General features: G+C 39.5%; 1 protein-coding gene across 1 annotated transcript in view; it reads right to left on the minus strand.

The window, feature by feature from the left end:
- myocd (myocardin) overlaps positions 1-25265 on the minus strand; it is a 122399-nt gene extending 97134 nt beyond the window's left edge. Inside the window, 2 exon segments of the mRNA XM_042734898.1 lie at positions 10443-10647; positions 25046-25265. The gene's annotated coding sequence lies outside the window, so the exon portion shown is untranslated.
- Between the last annotated feature and the right edge of the window lie 1598 nt (positions 25266-26863).

Raw genomic sequence — 26863 nt, forward strand, 5'->3', positions numbered from 1 at the left:
TGTAGCGTTCCAGGCAAGTCGCGCCAAACTGCATGAGTGCAAGGACTTGTAGCTAGATTATTAATTTTATTGCAACGTTATATTGTCCTAAAGTCTATTTCTCACCGTGTACCACTTGCATAAACACCACATCCGTATGCAATATTATCTGTAGGGGCTGCCATTGTTGTTTCGCGGGTGGGAAGTCACGGGCTTAACTGCCGTTCCAGTGCACTTTCACAGATAGAAGGTTGGAAAACACAAGTTACGGGTTGCCTGGAAAGTGGCATTAGTTCAGGACAGGCTGTAATATATTCCCTTAAAATGTAATGAATAATTCATTCATGATATTTGAGAAATAAAATTATAAAATAAAATAAAATAAAATAAAATAAAATAAAATAAAAAGGTAATTGCTTCTTTTTACCTCACAATACAGGTTTTGTTTCACAATACAAATTTTGAGAACTACAAGATAAACAGAATTGAGTGATATAAACTTACAATTGCAAGGAAAAAAGTCAGAATTGTGAGATAAAAAGTTGCAATTACATTTTTTTTTTTTTGTGGCAGAAAAAAAAGTGAGATGTAAACTCAGAATTGCAAGAAAAAAGTCAGAATTCTGAGTTCATATTTTGCGATTTTTCCTCCAAACTGCAAGAAACAGAGTCTGAATTGTGAGATATAAACTGATACAAAATTTTGTTTTCGTCTTTTCCCCATGGAATAAAGTTATTTCCATTTCTTTATCACTTCCATTTCTTGAACACTCTTATATGTCATTGACCCATCTAATAACCTCTCAGCACAACAGATAAAAACAGCCAGGGAGCTGTTTTCAGTGGCATTCATTAACAGTCATGGTTCAGAATAGCTCTCAAAAACTTAACCACACTCATATTAATGTATAGATTCCATGCCAGATATCTATTCTGATCAGTGTGTTTACTTTAAACAGCTATTATTAATTCATTGTGCCTCTGCACCTGTTAATAAACAGCTGGCAGTGTTTGCTGAGTGAGTTCAGAAATAGCTTTCCCATGAGTTTAGGGTTTAAATAAAGGCTCGAGCAGAAACGCCCGGCTGCCGGAACGACCTAGTCATGGGAACATTTTCAAACTGTCTGTATGAATTTAATAGCGTGAAGAAAAAAATATCAAGAACGTGTAAATATCTATTTCGATCCGTTTGTATAAGCAGAACTGCCCTACTGGGATTTGATGCTATATATATGCATCAGAACGGCAAGGTCACGGACTCCAAAGGTTAGACCTCAAACGTCAAAACATGATCAACGTGGAAAGTTTATATGTCCGTCGGAGAATTATAAGACAAAAACAGTGACATACAGGGAAATCATGAACCAAACGACTGACCAAACCTATATCCATTCAGATAAGAAACCGATAAACACACCAGAATCATGCACAGCATACGAAAACATTCAAATAAGCAAACGTGGCATCTGTGGTGTTTCAGAGACGTCATTCAGTGATACCAAATGAGATGTAACAATTGGCCATGTTTGTCCTTTTCCAGCATCATCTTTCTCCTCGTAATGGCTCAGTTACTCATTGTTGTGCTTGTGTATTAGTGGAGTGAATGGTTCGGACAACTGCTGTAAGAATAAGTTTCCATGCTTCCCTAGAAAGTGAGTGTATTTACTCTGAGCTGACGGAGATATGCTGGTGAGATGAGTGTTGCGAGGTGCCTTGGGTGAGAAGGTCTGCCCAGATACAGGAGAGTGCAGATAACACATGGAAATTGACAGATTTGATGCCAGATCTTCCTTTTAATGGGCGAGCGAGCTTTTAAAGCGTGCCATGACGAGTCGCTTATTTATGCTTTTATGGAAGATCAGAATAAAAAATGGTTGTGCATAACCACAAAAGATATGATAAAACAAATACACTAACAATGCTGTGGCCGGAGTCTGAAAATAAACCCTGAACGACTGCGTTCAGAGAGGTCCTATAGACACATCTGGATGAACTTTGAAAAATAATTACATGTCTAGCTAACCATAAACAAAGCTTATTGCTGAGAATGCCTGAAGATTAGTTATCCTCTCATCATATTCTTTTCTGGCAACCTAAGATGTAATACTTTAATAATTTTTTATTTGATGTGGTGGATGATAAGAGTATAGGCCTAATCAGAGCATCTTAATTAAATGCATAGTAATGTTTGCTGAGTCCCCAAGCAAAGATAATTCAAAGCAATTTTACTATAGTGGTAAACAAGTAAAACTTTGAATAGTAATGAATAAAAATTGTTATATTAACAGAAAGTATTAAATACATTTTTTTTAATTACATTAGAATAAAGTAAAAAATATCAAATTAGTAAAATAAGTTAAATTGTACAAAATTATAAACAATAAGTACAAATGAAATAATTAAAATATAAAATATATTAATATAACTCAAATAAAACTGAAACATAACTAAAAAAAGACTATAAAATAAATAAACTATATTAAAAAGATTTCCATGACTCAAAATACTACATTAAATACTATAATTAAAATAAAATTAATACATTTCAGTTTTATTATTTTTTTTAGATACAACTTCTAAGCTTTAAATGCTACTAGACTGTAAATTACACTGTGCTGAGAAATGTAATACTACACACACGCACACACACACACATACACACATACTGTATGTATGGCAGAATTACTTACTAACAAAACGAAATAAGTATAAATATAATATTAAATAATATATAATATAAAATAAAAAATACACTAAAAATGACTAATAAAACTAAATAAACTATAAAAAAATAGAAAAAAAAAAATGATAATAGAGAAAATAATGATAAAATAAAAAAGTAAAATGATAATACAAATTAATAGGCAAAAAAATATAAATGAAAAATGATAATCTATAATAAACATGTCTGGTGTTTTCCAGCAGACAGAAATCCGGAGTCTCAGAGATCGTGTAGAAGACAGCTGAGCTTGAGATTATGGAAAAGTGTCTGTCATGTCCATGTGTGAAGTACATCATGTGTCTGTCTAACAGTATTCTACTAGTGCACACCGACCATCCCACGACACATTTACAGGTACAGTTTCTTCTAGCTGATTTCATCTCTATTTCTCATCTACTGCAGGAGTAATGTATGTCTGGTGGTGTGGATTAATGCGTGTTTTCAGCTGCTTTCTCAAGGATCTCAGACCCGGCTGTGGTGTTTGTATCCACCTGAACAGCATTACTCTCCTCAAGCCCTTTCTCATCAACATCTGCAGCTCGTTTATGTTGCCGCTCCACGACAGCGTCTGTCAAAGCGAGCAGCTCTGTTTCATACGTGACATGTTGCAGTGGATCTTTTTCCCTGACATTTCATCACACAGCTAGGATTCTCCATCACTGTTGAACATCTATGAATCTTCAAGCAAACACTCCATCTGCATCCAGAAGCCTCTGGAGCACAAATCATCTCTGGCTGAATCTCGTCTACCTGACGAACACTCTGCGTCTCCAGATCAACGCGCTGGAATGTTCCACCTGTTTATCCTGTGTTCTCTTACTATAAACCACTCCCGACGAATGGTTTTCTTCTCTGGACAACAAAGCTAAATATTGTACACTGTGTATATGTGTTTAGATGACTGTCAAGCTCTTTATGATCAGTGGAAACAGGCAGCTTTTTATAAGCAAAACTTCTTTCACCTCGTGCTCCTACATTTTATTTGTGACATACACAGATGTCCTATAGAAATACACAACCTGAGTCTCATGGAAAAGGCTGCACCTTATGTTTGCTTCACTTAGTGCTGAAGCCACGTGTTGTGTATTTTTTATGGTGGTTGGTGAGGGGGGTTTTTTAATTCTTGGGGCTGCTGAGAGGAGGATATGCTGGGTTTTTATCCAGTCTCATGTCAACAATTAAGAAAGAGAGGAATGTGAGATATGCAAACAAAAACAGAGATGGAGAAAGCAGAAGATTTCTAACTGGTGTTGGGTCATTGCTATGAGCCTCCTGACGCCAAAGAGCTAAAAACAAAACCACTCTTTCAGCTCAGAGGCTGCAAGACCTGCTGATGGAAACCACACAATACAAAAATAAAATAAAATCACCAATGGATGCTCTGCAGTGAATGGGTGCCGCCAGAATGAGAGTCCAAAAAAGCTGAAAAAAAACAAATCACAATAATCCACACCACTCCAGTCCATCCGTTAACGTCTTGTGAAGCCAAAAACTGCATGTTTGTAATTAAAAAAAATCCATCATTAAGATGTTTTTAACTAAAAATATGAGTCCATAATCCATAATAATGCTTTCCTCTGGTGAAAACGTTTATCTCCTGTTGTTTCTCACATTTAAATCCACCCACACATTTGTTTAGAGCTGTTTTGACTTGTAAACGGTGCTTACATATTTCTCTCCTGATTCAGACCAGACCGCTTTTTTACTGGAAGATGCATGGGTTATGGATTCGTATTTTGGCTAAAATTGTCTTAATGATGGATTTGTTTCTTACAAACACACAAGACATTAACTGATGGACTGGAGTGGTGTGGATTATTGTGATGTTTTTATCAGCTGTTTGGACTCTCATTCTGACGGCACCCATTCACTGCAGAGCATCTATTGGTGAGCAAGTGATGCAATGCTACATTTATCCAAATTTGGTGAAGAAACAAACTCATCTACATCTTGGACGGCCTGAGGGTGAGCATATTTTCAGCAGATTTTCATTTCTGGGTGAACTGTTTCTTTAAAATTAAGTAAGGTATTAAGTAAGGTTGATGTGATGCTATTACCATTAATCAGTTCTCGTTCTAGCCATAGGCATGTAAACAACACAATTTTGTAGCCAAGTAGCCTAATTGCTGCTGTGATTGCTCTAATATTTACGATAAGCGTGACGATAAGAGCGTTCACATGATTTCTGTCATCAGGTTCACATCAGTGCTGTCAGTACAGACACATGCCAACAGCAACTGCAGCTCGAGGAGGAGCGGCCCGTTCACAGAGACTCCATAGGATTCACATGCTAGGCTTCATTATGCACGACTGCTTGTTTTGATTTAGAAAATGAGACTCTGAATAACCGGTAGGAAATGAAGCGGGGCTCAGCCAGCGCTCAGGCCATCATTGTCTGAGATGATCAGCGTAATCAGAATTCAACACGATTAGCTTTCATGTTTATGTACTCAGCGCTCGGCCTGTCCGATCGATTCCACAAGTGTTTTATTGCATTAAATGTCAAAGATAACAAGCTGTCATCATAGATTTTGTTTTATCAAGCTCTGGCTTAATAGCTTTATGAAAGAGAGTCAGATTTGAGCTGTAATATAGTGATATTTTGAAAGTCTGTGGAAGGCATCCCAAAAATGCAGTGACTTTAAGACCTATTGACGTTTGAGATCGTTTGGAAAGTTTGCTGTGATATCATCAGATAAGTGCTGGTTCCCATGTGATAAGAGCTACCAAAGCGTTTAGTGGGAAATGACCACAGAGTGCTGTACTGAATTATTTTCTTCTCCAAAGACAGCAGCCGTTTTCCAGGATCAGCCAGGAAACACAATGAAATCGATCGACTTGCACAAAATGCCTATTTTAAGTGATGTGATTGCTCATTTTGATTCATTTTTCCCCATTTGGCTGCAGGTTTATCATGTTTACTTTCTTTAAAGTCTACAATGAGATTAAACTCCGAATGATGTTCATAAAATCTTTATTAAAACAGTCTCGGTACTACTAGACTGAAAACCGAAACATGTCTGTCATGCACTGGAAAAAAATCTTACCTGGGTTTAACCCATAATAATGAGTTTTGCTGGTATAAATCAATGTATATAGGTTAGTTCAGTGATGTTAAATAATATTTTATTGACTTCAACAGTTCATTTTAGGTTATTTTTTTTTTATTATTTTTTCAGTGTGTGAAGGAGATCTGCTTAAAAGGGTGCACCGAAACAAATTTTTTACCAAAATCAAAATGAAAGTTCTCATTAAGCCAAAAAATATAACTGAGAATAAAGCTACAAGTAAATGTGACGTTACATGACATTATTGATCTTAAGCTGTTTTATTGACATCTTTCTGATTGATTGATTACATGATTCATGATTCATTTCAGTCAGTTGTTCTGTTTCCTCTGATGTTCATTCATGTTTATTTGCTGCTGTAACCAGTAGTAATAGTAATAGTAAAGTAGAAGAGATGATAGCTTCACTACACCCATATATATATATATATATATATATATATATATATATATATATATACACATACATGCGTCATAACTGCATCAACTGAAAACAGGACTAAAAGATCAACATTAAGAAGTACTTCATGAAAGTGAGGATTGACTAAAAATTAAATAAATCAATCAATCAATCAATGTTATCGACCCAGTTTAGATGTTCACCTGTTGTAATGTATCTATGTTGTGTGCATGATTTAGACACAAAAATTTGCACTGGAGAAACATTTAAACATCAGTTCCTTTCAGTTAATGATTTCTGTACTCCAAAACCATTCATTATGACATTTTAATATTTGCATTACCTAAAAATGACCATTGTGTCATCATGTACTGACGCTAATGCTGTTCCAAACCTGTGTGACTTCTGTATCCTGCGGAACATCAGTGAAGACATTTCAATGTTTTTTCTTCAATTAAGTCCTGGGATGTTTTGGACCCCACTGACTTTCATTGTTTGATCTAAAACAGCTTAACATTCGCAAAGAGCTACAGCAAATGATCCATAAAATATAAAAACTGAATCTCTAATGTTTGTGTCCTTGATGATCAGCTGGAGGTGTTCTCTCTGAAGCGGATCTGACGTCTGACATACTCAGAAAGCGCTGTAACAGAACGGTTGTTCCATTATCTGCCGTGTCGCTGGTAAAGCGCTCAGCCACGACTGTGGCACAAAGGAACAGCAGGAAATCTCATCTGAGCCGCTCAAGCATGAGCCGTCACATGTTGCCACAACAGATATTAATCCAGCGGTGGACAGAATCTCACTGCAATTAAACGAGCCTTCAAACTATTTAAGTCCTCTCGACTACATCTGACCTTAGAAATATCAGATCTTACATCCAGCTCTTCAAATGTAAAACGATTGTTCTCACACGCAGATCACACTGATACACACAAACAGACAAATATGGGCACAGTTCTGCAGGAGATCTCCATATAAAGGTCTGACATTATGTGATGTATTTAGTAGATCTATGAGAAAACCATCTGATCTAAAATATCTGAGCACATGTTAAGAATTTGCTGCTGTTGGTTTCTTCTGAAGATTTCTTCATTCTTCAAAGCCTATCATAGCTCATTCAGTGTTTCAGTTTTTTATTTTATATATATAAAATAGACAGCTGTACGTTACATTATTATTGAAATTAAATGAATGTGAACATTTAAATTAAATTATAGTAATAATAATATATAAAATGATTAATTAATAAAAATTAAAATTTCAGTATAAATGATAATTAAATGATATTAGTAAATATTAATGTGTGTTATTTAAACATGTTAAATATTTAAGTTGAATAATATTAATAATAACAAAATAACTCATAGATATTATTAATAGATTTTTAATCAATAATGACATTAAATTAAATAATTTAATTAGTAATTTATTAAAGTTTGTCGTTATTGCAAAGCAAATTTATTAAAATTATTTTTTTAAAGTAGGAATAAATTACAAATATTTAAAAGAATAAATTAATAATTAAAACTATTTAAAGCAAATAATATTATTAAAATAACTAAAATAGACAAGTCAAAATGATGTTTATTAAATAATGTATTAGTAACTATGATTTAATGTGTGTAATTTATTTGTACATTATAATATTTTGCTATATGCTGATTATTAAGCCATTCATGGGTTCATTTCCTGGAAATGTGTAAACAGACTATATCAGACATTGCTCTGTTTGTTTGAACATCATGAACACAGCATCACTGGCCCAAACAATGAAGTGGACTATTCATTTGACTGACCAATGACAGACGGCGAAAGCCATGGCAATGATTCAGTATTTTGTTTTGCAAAACTTAGCCATTTTTTATAAATCACAGTACAGATTAACACCAAATGCTGTCCTACGGTTATTATCATACACAGAAAGTCCGGTCAAATAATTATTTTATTATAGTAAAGATGCCACAAAACGTAATCCACGAAGAAAGACATTCAAACAATCACATCAACCAGTAAGGCATTTTCCCAATAATTCCCCGTATTAGATTTCAGCCGAATCGACTGCACATGTTGACACTTCATGAGCACTGAACACAAACTATGAAGGCCACTCATGGAAATATGCATGATAAACAGAAAAACATGACTTGTTTATGCAGATGCAATTAAAACTAAACTAATGCGGTAAAGTGAAGCGATTGAGAACATCTGCAGCTTTCTGAGCTTGAAGGGATCAAAGCAGATGACGGATACAGCTCAGATACAGACGGGCTATCCCATCATCCTCTGAACACACCGAAAAACACAGAATCACCGTCATATTACCATATCAGAAGATTAAATTAAAGTGAATTTTATTTATCTGTGTGTGGGTAGATGTGTTTTTTCTTGGATGGTCTATATCGTTCTTTATTTTTAGTTATGTCGGCTATCATATGCAAACAGACTGATGTTGTTTATAGTGCATTCTCTTATCAAAATATTTACAGCGTGTTTGAGGGCAGCATTTGACTGTAAGCAGATGTTTCATCCACTCACCGCTCACCTAAGCAAACGACTTCAACGCACAGATCCTGTAACATCAGCAAACCATGCGCTTTCCACACAAACACACGCTCAGCTAATGCTCTTCATTTGAATTTGCATCTCATTTTATAAGAGAGTTACTGGCAATACTTTAAAGAAGGCGAGGTACGGAAATCTGGACAGAGGGAAGAGAATAAACCAATTTGTACTATGCAAATCTTTCCACAATATATATATAAAAAAGAAATGTTTCTTGTTCACAGTATGTGCCAGGTGCCCTGCTTGGTGTCGGCCAGGCTGATCACTAATTTGATTCCTTAAAATGAAAATGATTTCTTCATGTTTTAACTCATCCTTACCTCAGTTAGTATTTTGAGGAATCATGAATATACAAATTAGGCCCAGTCTCCATCCAATCAGAGCAGCCTCGGACCTGCTTCACTTTCACTCGGTTGACAAAAGTAGTAAACAACAGGAACAAATCTGCCAATAGGGTCAGAAAAAGAATCTTGTTTTCCCCTTGAATTAAGATTACTTTTATGACCCCATTGTTGTTTTAAGCAAAAACTAAGAAAAGTTGATACATTTTTTAGAATGTAAAAAATATCTTAATATCTTAAGCCATTTTGCTTCTCAAGTGAAAGCATCTTGATTTAAGAATGTTTAGAAAACAAGACCAAAATAGCAATTAAGAAAATATATATATATATATATTTATATATATTTTTTTTTTTTTTTTTGCTGTGCCTTTGACTCATTCATCAGACGTGTGATGAAGAGCGTGTAGATGAAATGAGACATGCTTTACTCGCTGAATTGTTAAATACTCTCAGGTATTTTTCTTCAAGGTGAAATGATTTTAGATGAGCACAATCCTTCTTAATCCCTAGCATAAACCGGCTCTGAACCAGACCTTTGGGTCAGATATACTAAAACTACAACATTACGTGCAGTAGCAGAATAAACATGACTCATGTCATGCACACGTTCCCTTTGACACCTGATTATTCACAAAATACTTCAACCTTACAGTGCTTTTTAATTATTGAAAAGATACTCTACCGATCAAAAGTTTAGAATAGTTATGATTTTTTATGTTTTCTCTTCTGCTCACCAAGGCTACATTTACTTGATAAAAAATACTGTAAAAATAACGAAATATTATTACAATTTAACATAGCATTTTCCATCTGAATATATAGTAGTTTATTCCTGTGATCAAAGCTGAATTCTTCAGTGTCACATGATCCCTCAGAAATCATTCATGCTGATTTAGAACTCAAGAAACTTTTCTGACCATTATCAATGTTGAAAACAGTTGTGCTGCTGAATATTTCAGTGGAAATTCAAAATTAATAAGCATTACAAAAGTATATATATAAAAAAAGAAATTAACACATTTATTAATCAAGGATACCTCAAAAGTGACAGTAAAGACAAAAGATTTCTATTTCAAATAAATGTTTTTTTTTTATCTTTCTGTTAATCAAAGAATCCTGAAACATAAAATGTGAACAATTTTAACTGTTTTCAACATAAATAATAACTGATATAAATAATAAATTTATTAATAATAAATTGAGCACCAATAATATAATGAGCACTAAATCAGCATATTAGAATTCTTTAAAAAGCATTACATAAAATCTTAATCATTCCAAACTTTTGACCGGCAGTGTACATGATATTGATTTATAATCAAGATTACAGCATAGTCGTGCTATGTAATGTACTGTGATAAAGTCATACCTGAGAAAATAATGATCAACAGCAGCGTTTGTGATCATCAGGGTCCAGATCTCAGATCAGTCTCAGAAGTAGATGATGATCAGATCATCATGTTGTCAATGTAGTGCTCTTAAATGGTGCTCAAAACATGTCCTGGAGGAGCTGCGGTCGAATCACCTGAGCTTCCTCCTCCTCCTCATCCTCTGAGAGCTTCAGATGTGTGCATCTGTGGAGAAACCAACATATACATGAAAGATCTCATTATGCACAAACCCGTATGAGCAAACGAGGCAAATGAGGGCTTTACAAACACAACAGAAACTGGTGTTTGATTTGCACAGCAGAGGAATGTGCTGTACATAATGAGTTTTGATACAGAGCGTATGACTGTAAAACATAGTGACAGAACCTCACACGACACCGATTCATGTTGATACACTGCCGTTTGAGGAACCAGATGTTTTCCTGTAGTGGATGTTGATCATGGTTTGCTAGTGTGGTTGGAAACAGAACAACATCTCCAGCCCAAAGCCCACAGGCAAACAGGACCATTCAAAATGAGATTTCAGAAATATGCAGGCTTGATTTACCAATGATAATAGAAAGGCTCTACATGAATAAACCGTAGCATGAAACTCACGGTTTGGATCCTGCTGACGACAAACTCCCATCATGCTGTGTACAGTATCTGCTGCTGCCTGATTCTCTGAGCGTCTGCATTCACACTCAGATAAAGCCGAATGTCAGAGCAGCAGACGGAAGCACTCAAGTCACATCTCCAGAAAAATGACTTGCACACTTCAGGCCTATTTGATATGTTGGTGCATCTAGAAAAGTTGAAGTACAAAAGGTTTCATGAACCCCCATATTTACATAGATGCATATAAAAATATACACAGCAATAATATTAGTGTCAGTCAAAAACTGATCCATCAAGTACCACTAAAATTTAGCTAATATTTTCACTAATTTAACATATCAAAAACTACCCTTTTATCAGAAAAAGCGCCTCAAGATTACATAAGAGGTGCTTTCCCGAAGGAACAAGGGTTACCATGTGACCATGCTCTAAATCACATGTGTAATCAGTCGAATGGATGGGTGACGTCACGGACAGGGTGACGTAGTGACCAGGAAGCTATAAATGCACGTGTGGTGGAAACAGCGCTCGCAGGGATGCCAGAAGTATGGCAGGAGATACAGCATCTCGTTCCTTTGGGGAACTAGGGTTACATATGTAACCTTGAGGTGTTCGCCTTCAGGAACTCAAGCTGTGTCGAGATGCTTTGGGAATGAGAATGCCGACACCGCCAGACATTCGAGTACCTGCATAGTGTGTATGTACTCAGCACAACTATGGCAAAAGGATGGAGGAACCAGGTCCTAGAATGTCAAGGTCGTAGAACCTGACAAAGATGAATGGCGTAGACCAACCCACAGCATTACAATATTCTGCGTAGCCCATCCCGACAGGAAGGCCTTGGAGGCCGCCACACTTCTGGTGGATTGAACTTTGACCCCCAAGGGTGAGGGGAGACCAGAGGACTCATATGACAAAGAAATGGCATCAACGATCCACTGACAAGGGTCTGCTTAGTAGCAGGCAGATCCCTCTTGGAAGGACCATAACAGATAAATAATTGGTCAGACTTCCTCCACATGGCAGCTCTGTGGATGCATGCATCCAGTGTTCGCACTGGGCACATACAGTTAAGCTTCTGCTGGTCAGGCTCCTGAAAAGGAGGAGGACAGAAAGCCTGTAGTCCGACAGGCCTTGATACTGAGAAGGGCACTTTAGTGACGTACCCCTGCCTAGGGTACAGAAAGCTTTGGCCAAGCCAGGCGCAAAGTCTAGGAAAGAGGGAGCCACTGACAGGGCCTGCAAATCTCAGACTCTCTTCAGTGATGGTATGGCTAACAGAAAGACATGTGACTGCACCCCAACCGGTGAGAGACACATCCGTCATTAACGTTATGCGACGACAAGGAGCCCCTAGCACCAGGCCCTGTGACAAGAACCAAGGCTTCCTCCACATGTCTTAGGCACGAAAGCATGATCATACGAAGCGGAGTCCCCCTCAGGGAAAACCCCTTGGTCTTGAGCCACCACTGTAGGAGTCTCATGTACAGCAAACCAAAAGGTATCACATTGGACGCATTCTGCCATCAGACTCAACAGTTTTTGAAACTGCTTTACAGTGAGTAACTGGCCTTCTCTGACTCTCGCGACTGCAGTGAGGATCGATTCAGTCCGAGCAGGAGACAGTTATGCCTGCATCGTGGTTGAATTCCACACCACGCTCAGATAGGTGGTCCTCTGTGATGGAGGAAGCACCCTTTTCTTGCCGTTAGGTCTTAACCACAACTCTTTCATATGGGTAAGATCGACATCTCGATGCCGAACCACCATCTGCTCCGACTGAGCTAGAATCAACCAATCGTCGATATAGCTGGGTATGCAGATGCCCTGGAGCCATATTGGAGCCAGAGCATCATCCACACACTTCGTGAAAGTTCAGGGGGAGAGTGCAAGGCCAAACGGAAGAACCCGATATTGGCCCCAAAAGCAAACCTCAGGAACTTCCTGTGTTGAGGAAGGATGGAGACATAGAATTATGCATCTTGTAGATCGATAGTGACTAATCAGTCCTCGGACCTGTTCTGAGACACCACTTGCTTGAGTGTGAGCATCCTGAACTTCAGCCGCATGACTGAGCGGTTCAACTGATGCAGATCTAAAATTGGACGCAACCCCCATCCTTATTCTGAATAATGAAGTACTGGCTGTAGAACCCGGACTCTCCTCCTTACTCAAGAAAGTGTTAACTTCTTGTTCTAACACCAGAGCCTGCTTTGGACCCACCACAGTGGACACAGTCCCGTTGAAATGAAGCGGCAGAGGATCAAACTGAATTCTGTAACCCCTTTCTACAATCTGCAGAACCCATCGTGAGATATTTGGCAGAAGCTTCCACAATGCCAGAAAATCTACTAAGGGAATCAGTCTCTCAAGACTGAACTCCGGTGTAATAGAAGATGTCCCTAGAAGTAGCAGGCCTCCCTGAGCCACTTTATTTCCGGGCAGACACTGGGTTGTGTGCTCACTGGAGACCGCTGTGCCCTGAAGCAGTGGCAGGGTTAACACGTTAACAGCCTGACCCACCGCTGTGTACCCCTTAGACCATAAAAAGTGCTCATCAAGCTCGCTCTTAGTCGGTTCTGTCTGCTTCTCGGCAGTCCACTCGAGAGTTAATTTGGCCACAGCGCGAGTTATCACCTTCACAAGCTCCTCATACTGGGCGAACTGATGGGGTTCATTCACACTCTCGCCAACACCCTCCTCAGAGAAAGACATTCTGAGTGTCGAGCCCTCTCCCCAGGGGGGAAGAAACCACTCCCTCGGAGCATGTTTCCGAATCCTGGGAGGCGGTTGTGGATCTGTTGGTCGAGGAAGAAGAAAAGGAATCGCCTGTCTCCATTCCCTCCACCAGATCCATCTGCGATCCCCACAACCGCAACTGCCACTCTGCCTCGGCAGCAGTGGGGCCTGAGCCACGAGGAACGCTGGCGAGGGTTCCTTCCTCAAAGAAGTGTCTGCAGCGAGAGGTGCTCGAAATGCGGACAGCCAGTTCTCTCTGACTGCTTCGCCCCCAAGCAAACAATGCAAAGGCTGTGGTTGCTCCCATGCATACTTTTCTGAGGCTGTTTGTATAAATGAATATGTTTTAGTGATGGAATGGATAATAATACAAAACCTAAAAAAATAATTTGGCTAAAATTAATAATTATTTTCCCACATTTTTTTTTTCATGAACTAGGAATACTACAAAATCTTTAAAAAAGGCTATAATATGTAATTGTTATTTCAATTCTTGTTCTTGTTATTTGTTTATTTGAATGCTATTTTATTTAAATGCAAATATTTTAACAGTAAATTAATGCTTTTTTGAATGACAATAAAAACATGCAGTATATTGGTATAGCTCACACTCAAAAAATAGGATCAATCTAATCTTTTTTAAATGTCAACTACACCAATATAATGTCTAATGCATATAATAAATATATAATGCAGTTTTTTCTCATTAAAAATTATTTGAAAATGAAAATCATTTACCGTAACAATAGCTAGCCTACTTTAAAATAAACTATTTTTTAAAGAACTGAAAAAAAGAAAAAAAATACAACCACATATTATAGCCTTTTTTAAGATTTTGTAGTATTTCTAGTTCATGAAATTGTTCATGATGATTTATCTACTTAATTTAACCAAAGATTTGTTTTGTTCTGTCAATTAAGTCTTATATCAGGTTTGCTCAGAAATATGAGTTCATTCCTGGTTCCTTTCCTAATAAACATTTTTGCCCTTCACTTTTCAATTCAAATTCGTTTCATCAAAGAAACCCATTAGAGCATGTGAGATACACAAAGCGAAATCCATGTCCTGAAATAACTCCAGCATAGAATTTCCTCTTCACTCTACCGGTTTTACTTTTCATCAATATTCATCTACTCCAGTCCTCGCTCACAGAATCAAGGGAACTGGAGACAAAACAACATTGTTGCTTCAACTCGCAGGAATTTTTGGGCATAAACTCAAAAAGACGAACCCCAGAGGATCTGAAGGCCATTGGAGACTCACACAACACACAAACAAACACACAAACGCTCTGGACCGTCACACGCCACGACCCAGCGCTCACCAATTCTGAGAAAAACACGTCCCATGGGCCGCTGGGTCACAGGCTCCACACTCAGTTTGAACGACCTCGTTGTGTTGGCAGAGCTCTAGATTTCTGCGATGGCGAAAACACAGACAGAATCATGGAATCCAGTCATAAAATGTTTTATTTACTGTATAATGTGGAATGTCACAGAATTTGCTGGAAAAATAATATTTAAATATGAATCCTGCATGTTCTGTGTGTTTCTGACTGAATGAATGGCGCAGAAGTGCCGTCATGATGCTTGCAGTGTTTTTAGCCTCTGCCTCCTCGAAATATGAGTAGATAAACATATAAACATAATCTCTAGAACTGCTCTGAAAGTCATTTTAGGAGCATTTTACCATTTATTTTCAGGAAAACTACCGTGATATCATATACGAACAGAAACATAAAGGTCTTCACAACACAACAAAGTTTAGTTTAACTCGAAGAAACTGTGAAAGAAAAATCTTATTTAATGTAATGTACTACCAATAACAAAATTATTATTAAAACATTATTTTAAAGGAATATTTACCAGAATAAAATGATTTACCAGAATTTATTAACCAGAAAAATGTAAATGCACAACACAGTATTTCTGAAAAAGGAGAACTAAATAAAACAATTTTTTTTTATCAAATAAATTAATTAGATATGTTTTTGATTAATAAAATTCAATGAAACCATTAAAATTGAATCCAGAAAATGAATGGAAAACACATAATTTGGTAAAATAAATAAATACATTTGAGAAAAAATAAAACATATTTCATAGGACCTTAAAAGTGTAATTTTTGTTAAACTTTTAAAAAATTGCTGATAAATTGTGTTTCACTATTTCAATTAATAAGACATGCTTTTGATTCCCCCCAACCCCCTCCCCTCACCCCCTTTTTTAGATTTAACCATTAAAACAGAGTCTACAAAAATTTAAATGAGAAAAAAAAAACAGAATTTGGAGAAAAAATAGAAAGGAATTCAACTTTTCTGAGCCTCCATCTTCAGCCACACACAATGGCCAGCAACATGATTACATCACACAGCACATTACATCACAAAACAACATACGCTTCGTCTCAGAGTTGGCGTTGACCATAACGGCTGCAAATGATCAACAGTTAATGCATTATGAGCAAGCATACATGTATTAATAAAAAAAAAATGTTTTTGATTAGCAAATAGTTCAATACCTGCTGAAGATCGGTTTGATAAGTAGCATACCATGATCAAACTGAAATGATCAGAATCTATCTTAACCCTCATTGCCAGAAATATTATGAAACTTTGCTTATAAATGGAAGTCATACACTTGTGATCTTCCATCTCTTGATGACTGCAGCCAAAAGTTTTTAAATGGTACATTGATCAAAAAAAGGTACGTTTTTGGAGAAATTATGTTGAAATGAAACTGACATCATTGTGCATTTATGGACCATGAATCAACTTAAAAACAGCAGACTGCAATGAATCACATTTGTCTCATTCATAATAAACCCAGTGTGTGCATTAGAAAGATCATGGTGAAGAACTGAATGAAGTGTTTCTTTAGCTAGTTCTTCAATCTGAACTTCCACATGTATCTAATTCACATCAAGTATCTTTATCTTTATGTCATGAGCAATATGGAAAAAATTTATTTCTACTTCTCCATATGAATATTTTCCCCCATTCTCCACGTTGTGTAAATAAAACACTTACTTGCAGTTTGGTTCAGTAAAACACTTACTTGCAGTCTTGCCTCACTCTTTACCAAGCGTGTTTTACAAATGTGTGTTTCTCCCAAATGAATGTTACTCCCCTTTTCCCCTTGACTGACCACACTACGGTCGACAAAATATTGCAAAAAAAAAACAAACAAAACAAAAAAACACTTGCATACGTGTGTGTGATTGTGTGAAACAGGTTTAACAGCAAAGACCGATCATTTAGAGCCTTAGACATTTGTGTTTCAAATATGATGCAGTAGCTATACAGTATAAACAAACATGAATCCTGATAATCTCTCTAAATTTCTATAATCTGATAAGTATTCTTCAGTGTATTCTATTTTCCAGCAAACATTATGATCCAGTTCCTTGTGACTTCATGTGAATCATTCTGTGAAATGCCTCAAGCAGTATCTCATGGTTATGAAACAGTTCCTAAATATACATTTTTGATGCATTTTTAATTTTGGAAAAGGTTGGACAATACACAAGTTCTCCTGAAATCAAAAGCGAGGTTATAATGTAAGTAATCAATTATTTTGTAGGTTTATAGTTATTTTGTAGCAGAAGTTAAGATTTGAGTCTGTCTGCCATTGATTACAGCAATTCCCTAAAGATGTATAATGATGCATGCTTTGGGAAGCAATCAGACTCTAATTTGGACTAAAGTGGATGGATGTGTGGAGCATCATGTGGGAATTGCCAGAAACTGTACAAATAATGGGGCTTATGTCATCACATACTTCATAAGAATCACAGCTGCGGAGAAAAAATAAATCAAATCAAGCAAATGGATAAAGCTTATCATTTTAAAATGCAAGTTATTTTTAGAAAAAGTAACAAAGTGCTGGCGAGGGCCAGGAATAGAAGGGCTATTTCTGCCGTTTCTCTTGGATTGATGTCATGGACTCTGGTGCTGATGCTATGCATGCAGGAGAATGGATTTTGTTTTTCGTCCTCACTTTGGAGGGAATGCGCTAGGCGCTCATTCTACTCACATTGTTGTTTCGTGACTCATCAACTGTGTTTGGATCAGACAAATATTTAAACACTCCAGGCGGCTTCTTTAAGATGCTCAGCCTGTTACTATGAATGGTCAATGAGCTGATTGAACTGGATCTGATCAATACGCATTTCGGTGTCTGAAATACAGTAGGGTAACATTCTAACTGCAGTTTCTTTCTTCTTTTATCTTACATCAGAAAAGTGCATGAAGGTCATAAGAATGTATATCTGGCACATCGCCATGACACTTATGCTATTGTTGATCTATTCAAACAAACAGTAGGAAATGACTGATGACTTCTGTATATGGAATCATCCTTCATGTTTCCATCCTCCAGCTTAGGACTGATGATTTATGATAAAGTTTTATTTGTTCTGCGTTTCTCGTTGGCTTCACTCACATAACCTGGCAATTATTGAGATTGACAGGTTATCCTGTTTCATCTGGTTCACCTTTGCAATAAAACTGTACAGTAATGAAATCCTCTTGATTATTTAGTCTAATACATATGAGAAATATTGACACCATATCTCATAATACCTCATAATACCAAAAAATTCACAAAAAGTAAAGCCAAAAAATGCAAACTAAATGAAAGTCTGAAAGACAAAGTCTGTCAATTAAATGAAAAGCATCTGTAATGACAGAACAGGACTTCAGATCATAAAATAAGTGTTTATAATAAGCATATACAATCACATGTAAATAATAGTGACCTTGATAAAATAACTAGGGAAAAACATATATTTATATGTAGTGACACTTCCATATGGTTAATATATATATATATATATATATATATATATATATATATATATATATATATATATATATATATATATATATATATATAAAAGAACAATGTAAGAAAAATGTAAATGTAATGAAATTCATGGTGATACCATCACATACGTGTATTTTCCAGAGTTAAAGAAAGCGTCCCAGGTTACGTACTCAACCTTGGTTCCCCGAAGGGAACGAGATGCTGTGTCCGAAAAGGCTATGGGAATGCCCTTCAGCATGACCGGCTCTGAATAACATATGTAATCAGTCCCATGAATGGGCTAGACATTATAGGCGGGTGACGTAGCGACCAGGAAGCTATAAAAGCACAAATGGTGGAACAAGTGACAGCTTCTAGGAATGAAGCAAGCTCTGGCAGGGATGCCGAAAGTATGGCCTTGAGACGCAGCATCTCGTTCCCTTCGGGGAACCATGGTTACATATGTAACCTGGGACATTCCCCTCAGGGAACTCGAGCTGCGTCCGAAAACGCTATGGCCCCTTCAGGAACTCGAGCTGCGTCCTTGCAAATCCCTGCCTAGTGTGTGCTAGGATGAGAGAACAGAAGACCCCAGAGTGGCTCAAAGATCTAGACCATAAAATCTGACAAACATGAGGGGCATGGACCATCCTGCTGCGTTGGAGATGTCCTGCATAGACACACCTGCCAAGAAGGCCTTGGAGGCCATACTTCGGGTAGAGTGAGCCTTGACCCCCAATGGTGAGGGGAGATCAATGGACTCATAAATAATAGTAATCGCATCCACTATCCACCGACTGAGGGTCTGTTTTGTGGCTGGAAGACCTCTCTTAGGGGGACCATAGCATACAAGCAGTTGGTCTGCCTTTCTCCACAGGGCAGCTCTGTGGACGTATGCGTCCAGTGCTCGCAAAGAGCTTCTAGAACCACATCCAGGTCCCACGTGGGGACACAAGATCGTACTGGGGGCCACAGCCTAAGCGCACCGTGGAGAAAACGTGAAACTAGGGGGTGTCTGCCCACTGACTGGTCACCGAGAGGGGCATGGTACACCGCAATGGCCACCACATAGACCTTCAGGGTGGAGTGGGTCAACCCTGTGGAGAAACGGGCCTGCAGGAATTCCAGCACTGTACCAACTGGGCAGTTAACTGGGTCGAGTTGGCGATCTCCGCACCAAGAAGTGAAAAGCTTCCACTTCAAGGCATACAGTTTCCTCGTTGACGGAGCTCTGGATTGGAGGATGGTCTCAACAACCTCGGTTGAGAGACCAGAAGCTACGAGATGCGCAGGGGGCCACACCCATAGCTTCCATAGCTCCGGGCGGGGGTGAAATATAGTGCCCTCCGCCTATGAGAGGAGATCCCCCCTGACGGGAATCTCCCATGGAGCGCCGTCGAGGAGAGACATAAGGTCCGAGAACCATACTCGGCCCGGCCAGCACAGGGCTACTAATAGAAGACGGACCCCGTCCTGGCGTACTCTCGCCAAAACTCCCGGGAGAAGAGCGATCTGGGGAAAAGCGTACAGACGAAGCCTCGGCCCCAGTGGAGCTGGATGAGTCAGAGAGAACCAAAGGGGACAGTGCGATGTCATCTGAGTCGCAAACAGATCCACCTGAGCCTGACCAAGAGCCTCAGCCCCTGCCTCGACAGGATGTCTGCTCCCATATTCACATGCCCAGGAATATGTACTGCTCTCAGCGAAAGGAGTTTGCCCTGGGACCACACAAGTATCTGATACACTAGTTTGTACAAACGGTGTGAGCACAGACCCCCTTGGTGGTTGATATTTAAGAGACCATCGCTGTGTTGTCGGTGCGCACCAACACATGGCGATCTCTTAGGTCTGTGAGAAAATGATTCAATGCTCGAAATATGACTAGCATCTCCAGGCAGTTGATGTGCCACATGAGATGGCGACCACTCCACAGACCACGGGCAGGGTGGCCACTCATGACCGCACCCCAACCTTTGAGGGACACATCCGTCACTAGCATTACACGACGACAAGGAGTTCCCAGTACCGGGCCCTGAGACAAGAACCAAATCTTCCTCCACATGTCCAAGGCACGTAAGCATCGCCGCGTGACCTTGATCATGCGAAGTGGGTTTCCCCTCGGGGAGAACCTCTTGATCTTGAGCCACCACTGTAGGGGTCTCATGTACAGCAGGCCAAGAGGTATCACATTGGCCGCAGCTGCCATTAACCCCAATAGTTTCTGAAACTGCTTGACAGTGAGTTACCGGCCTTCTTTGACTCTCGTGACAGCAGTGAGGATCGACTTCATCCGAACAGGGGACAATCCTGCCTGCATTGTGGTCGAATCCCACACTACGCCCAGTTAAGTGGTCCTCTGTAATGGAGAAAGTACACTTTTCTTGGCGTTTAATCTTAACCCCAACTTTCTCATATGAGTGAGAACGACATCTCAATGTCGAACCACCATCTGCTCTGATTGAGCTAAAATCAACCAATCGTCAATATAATTTAGTATGCGGATGCCCTGGAGTCATAGTGGAGCCAGAGCAGCATCCATACACTTCATGAAAGTTTGGGGTGAGAGTGCTAGGCCAAAAGGAAGAACTCGATACTGGTAAGCTTTGCCCCTGAAAGCAAACCTTAGGAACTTCCTGTGATTGGGAAGGATGGAGACATGAAAGTAAGCATCTTTTAGATCTATCTTGACAAACCAATCCTTGGACCTGATCTGAGACACAACCTGTATGATAGCATTTTGAACTTCAGTCGCATGACTGAGCGGTTTAACTGACGCAGATCTAAAATCGGACGCAACCCTCCATCCTTCTTCGGAACTATAAAGTTTTGGCTGTAGAACCCAGACTCTCTGTCATGAGGAGGGACCACCTCGATGGCCTCCTTCCTCAAGAGGGTGTTTACTTCTTGTTCCAATATCAGAGCCTGTTTGGGGCCCACCAGTTTGGTAAAGACCCCGTTGAAAGGCGGCGGCGGAGCGCCGAATTGAATGCGACTGAACTAACTGCCTCTGAGGGCTCTGAGGAGAGACAGACACCATGTAATGTGGTGCACCCCGCTCTTCCCCAGTAGGGCCCACCCTCAGCGGTCCTGGATGTTGATTGTCAGGACCGCTTTATCGAGGGCTTCCTAGACTGAAGCACGACCCTCAGAACGGGCCTCGCCTTGGAAGCCTCCGGCTTAGAACGCCGCCAATCTTGGTCCCGTTGCAGGGGAGCACGAGAGGCAATGCTTAATATCTGCACCTCCCTGTATGAGGAGCTGGTACACGGCCAGGGCTGCTTCTGCCCAGCAGCCCCCAGAGCTAGAGAACGGTGAGGGAGAAACCGCTGGAACGCCGCTGCCTGTTTACGAGCCTCCTGGTATCTGTCGATGACGGAACTGACGGCGTCGCCGAACAGACCAGAAGGCGCAAGCGGGGCGCCAATGAGGAAGACCCTGTCTTTCTCTTTTAAATCTGACAGGGTCAACCATAAATGACTCTCCTAAGTCAGTGGTTCTCCTGAGTTCTGATACATTTTCCTCTTTAACTTCGTCGCCTTCATCTAGCTCTTAGAGCAAGTCAGCCTAGTATGCCTGCAACACAGCCATCGTATGCAGACACGCACCAGCCTGACCTGCTGCCCCGTACCCCTTGCCCACCAACGCTAAAGTGGTTCGCAGTGGCTTGGAGGGCAAGACCGGAGCCTTTAAAGATGATGCATCATCGGGAGACAGATAACTCACGAGCATCTGTTTTACCCGGGGCATCGATCTGTAACCACGTTCACCCAACCCCGCCACATTGGCGGAATAATCAGAGGCGGGGATGAATAAGCGGGCCGAGAATGGTTTCGCCCACGATCTCGACACCTTGGTTGGCTACCGCACGAGTTACCACCTCCAACAACTCCTTATACTGGGGTGACTGAGAGGGCGAATCATCAACGCTCTCCACATCCAGCTCCTCGGAGGCAGATAGGTGGAGCGTCGCGTCCGCTTCCCGGGGGGAAGTAGCGCCGGAGCACACTTCGACCCCAGAGAGCGGGTGCTGGATCTGGCAGGTGAGGAAGAAGATAGGGACTCGCCATCTCCATTCCCCACGAGTGCAGCTGCCGCTCTGCCTCAGCGGAAGCGGGGCCAGCAACGTGAGGAACGCTGACGAAGGCTCCCTCCTCAAAGAGAGCCCTCCGGGAGCGAAGTGTATGCAGGGGAAGCCGCTCGCAATGCGGGCAGACCACACACAGACTGTGTGTATCCCCGCTCATGATGTAGTGTGAGCAGGGAGGAACACACAATCTGAAACCTGATCTACTTTCACCTAAATGCTTTGTCTTAGTCTCAGCTTTCTTTGCCATGTTGTGATTGTGACAAACAACAGTAAATAAGACTCACAGACACGAATGGTATGACTGACACACACACAGAGCTTCGCTGAATGACAGAAAGCTGACGCTCGTTCCACCTCACGTGCTTTTATAGCTTCCTGGTCGCTACGTCACCCGCCTATGACGTCTCACCCATTCATGAGACTGATTACATATGTTATTCAGAGCCGGTCATGCTGAAGGACGTTCCCATAGCATTTTTGGACGCAGCTCGAGTTCCTGAAGGGGAACTTTGTATTGTTGCATCTGTCTGTAAGTCTACACTTAAGAATAAAACCTCTTTATTGCCATTGATGGTTCCATGAAGAACCTTTAACATCCACTACAGCTTCTTCATAAAAAAAGTTCCTCAGATTATTTAAATGTTCTTTATCTTTAGAAAAATGGTTCCTTTAAGAAGTGATCACTGAAAGGTTCTTTGGGGTAACACAAATGGTTTCTCTATGGCATCACTATGAAAATAAACTTTCTGAACTTTCATTTTTAAAGGAATAGTTCAGACAATAATGAAAATGTGCTGAAGGTTTACTCACTCTCAGGTCATCCAAGATGTAGATGAGTTTGTTTCTTCATCAGATTTGGAGAAATGTAGCATTCCGCCACTTGCTCACCAATGGATCCTCTGCAGTGAATGGGTGCCATCAGAATGAGAGTCCAAGCCAAAAGAAACTAAGCCATCATTAAGAAGTTAACTAAAATATGAGTCCATAATCCATAATAATGCTTTTCCGGTGAAAAAGTCGGAATCAGGAGAGAAATCTGCACAGATCAATCACTGTTTACAAGCTTAAAAGGTTATGAGCTGTTTTGTGGGTGGATTTTAATGTGAGAAACAACAGGAGATGGAACTCATATTTTAGTTAAAAACATCTTAATGATGGATTTGTTTCTTACAAACATGCAGATTATGGCTTCACAAGATGTTAACTGATGGACTAGAGTGGTGTGGAATATTGTGATGTTTTTATCAGCTGTTTAGACTCTCATTCTGACGGCACCCATTCACTGCAGAGCATCCATTAGTGAGCAAGTGATGCAATGCTACATTTCTCCAAATCTGATGAAGAAACCAACTCATCTACATCTTGGATGGCAAATGTTTATTTTTGAGTAAACTATTCTATCATAATTTCATGTAAATGGTTATCATATGTTCACAGCAATTAATAAACACATGAGCCAAAATAGAAATTCATGTACTACGTTTAATCTTCAGAACTGGAATGCTTCAGAACTATATTAGTAATCAAATTCCTATGATGAAGAACAATAGCATGAGAACAATTGAGAACAACTCTTTTGTTGGTACGCTGAAAAACGCCGCTCAATGATGTCATTTTTCTAGAAGGCAATTGGGGGCACATGAAAGCAATTTGATGATGATCAATTTTTTCATGTCTGTGGAGGGTATTTGGGGTGAGGAGCGAACGCGAGAGAGTGGGGAGGGACGAGACACGACTACAGCTGACAAAGGAGAGCGATTTGCCAAACTACATAAAAGAGAGATCCGCAGCCGCATTGAAGTCAACTTCCAGCATTTGGTTTTAATTACGCCTGGCTCCTGGGATCAGTCCTGAAGATTCACTCCTTCTGAACAGTTCAACTTCTTTAAACAACCAATCTTCTTCTTACTGAGCTGACGGCTTTAGGGCAACGGACAGGCCAAGACGTCCACACATTCCTCGAGTAATAAATCTCAGTTTTAATATATTCATTTACATCACACTGCAAAAATCCCCAAAGCCAGTCAGTGCCGAGCCAAGAGACATCTAAACACCATGCGTCACTGAATCTAAACGCTCAGATCAGTTCACCAGCACAGTGCATGAAACTGTAAGAACACAGCAGCACAGCTCCTCTGATAAAGCTCATGTATGTCAACCAACCGCATTTAAAGCACAAAAGCCTTTAAACAAGCTGGTTTTATAAGATTCGTCCATTAAAGTATTTACTGAAACACACATTAGAATATATGACTGAGCAAGCACCTCTGTGGAACCATGTCTATTAATCAAAGCACAGGCAGGCCTGATAGCGTAACACTAGATCTGAATGAGAAATGTGTGCAGGCCTGACCTGATCGGCGTGTCTTCACTGGAGGCTCAGTGTCACTGGCAGCAGCTCCTGCAGTTCTGCGGAGCGCAGACGCTTCTCTCCTCCCAGTTACTCCTTACTGCCATCAGGGAATCTGTGCAGGAGATTTTATCAGCATTCGCTCGCGTTTCGCTGCTGCCTTTAGTAGGAGCAAACAGTCATTTTGGAAATATTCCTGTTGATTTCTGATGACGGCGTTGGTGTGAGTCACTGGTTCAAAGCTTCCCATGTGAAATATTCAGTCAGGACTCCTATGGGAGATGTGTTTCAGGACAAATATTAGCTCTCACTCATCAGTCAGTTTGTGGTGTATAGCTGCTTTTCTGCTTGTTTACCTTTCTACACGATTACAGGATACATTTACTTCAAAATCCTTTGGCTTCTTTAACTGAAGGGCCGTTTCGTCCCTGTGGACTCTTGAAAATCATTTCTTTTTTCATACTGTCACTTTCGTTTATTTTGTCTGCTATGAATGTCCAACAGTGAACAAACTTGCATCACAGGAGAAATCTGGCATTGAAAACGAATATTTTTCACTACGGCGTCATTTCCACCAAATATCAAATGATGTACGGTGTGTAACAGCGTTCTGGGATGGAAATGATGGTGAAGGAAATTACATTTCGAACATTTTTGGAACAAAATGACCTACGACTTTGTCTCACTAAGGCTAATTTACATTTATGCATTAGCAGATGCTTTTAATCAAAGCGGCGTACAAAAGAGGAACAAAGCAATTAGTCAAAGAACCTACAGGGTTATTAGACAACTAGAAGCAAACTAGAAAAGAGGAGAAATGCAGAGAAGATTTTTTTAATTATTTCAAAGAAATAATTGTATGTATCAAAATACATAGAAAATATGAAATATTTTCATACTTGCACAGAATGATGACAGAACGATTTTCTCAATATTTTGATTTTTTTGCACCCTCAGATTGCAGATTTTCAAACAGTTGTATCTCGGCCAAATATTGTCCGATCCTAACAAACCATAGCTTGGAATTAAAATTGACCCTTATGACTGGTTATGTGGTCCAGGGTCATATATATAATATATCATATAAAATATATAAATTAAGTGAACACTTCATGTGAACTGGAAAAATGTATCAAAATAAAGTGAGTTTTTGCTTAAAACAAGAATAAATATCTACCAATGGGGTCAGAAAAATAATCTTGTTTTCTCTTTGAATCAAGTTTTTTTTCTCTCTCTCTCACCCCATTGACATATCAAGCACAAACCCACTTAGTTTTGATAAACTTTTCAAAAACCAAAACTTAATATAGCCGGTCATTTTGCTACTAAAGTAAATACATCCCGATTGAAGAATGTTTAGATATTTATACTGGAAAACCCTGGAATACAGAAGTGCACCAAGTTGGAAAAACTCGTGCAAATGTATGTATGTTATAGATAATAAAACAATCAAACCAAGTGGCATCTGCAAATAAATTTCTAGAGGTTTTCTCAGAAGCATTTTTGCAATGTCCAGATAGTTTTTGCCTTTATATTTTTGCAAGACTTTTTTTGGAGGAATGTGTTGTGTGCAGAAGAATGCGTTCACTGATGTAATGTGGGTATGGGTGTTTATCTCTGTGAAACTGAGAATATCTGACAGACTGTTTGGTTTTACAAGCTTTAGAAAAATCACCAGCCAGTGTTAATGATTTCAGCTCCGTCTGCCTGACAGGAAGCTGGGGTTGTGATCGCTTCAATCTTTGAATTTTCTGAATATGTTTAGTGAGTGATATATACACACAACCACAAAAAGCTCTTAGGACAGAAAAATGGCAAAAG

The sequence above is a fragment of the Cyprinus carpio genome, chromosome B12 (assembly GCF_018340385.1).
Source record: "Cyprinus carpio isolate SPL01 chromosome B12, ASM1834038v1, whole genome shotgun sequence".
NCBI classification, from domain to species: domain Eukaryota; kingdom Metazoa; phylum Chordata; class Actinopteri; order Cypriniformes; family Cyprinidae; genus Cyprinus; species Cyprinus carpio.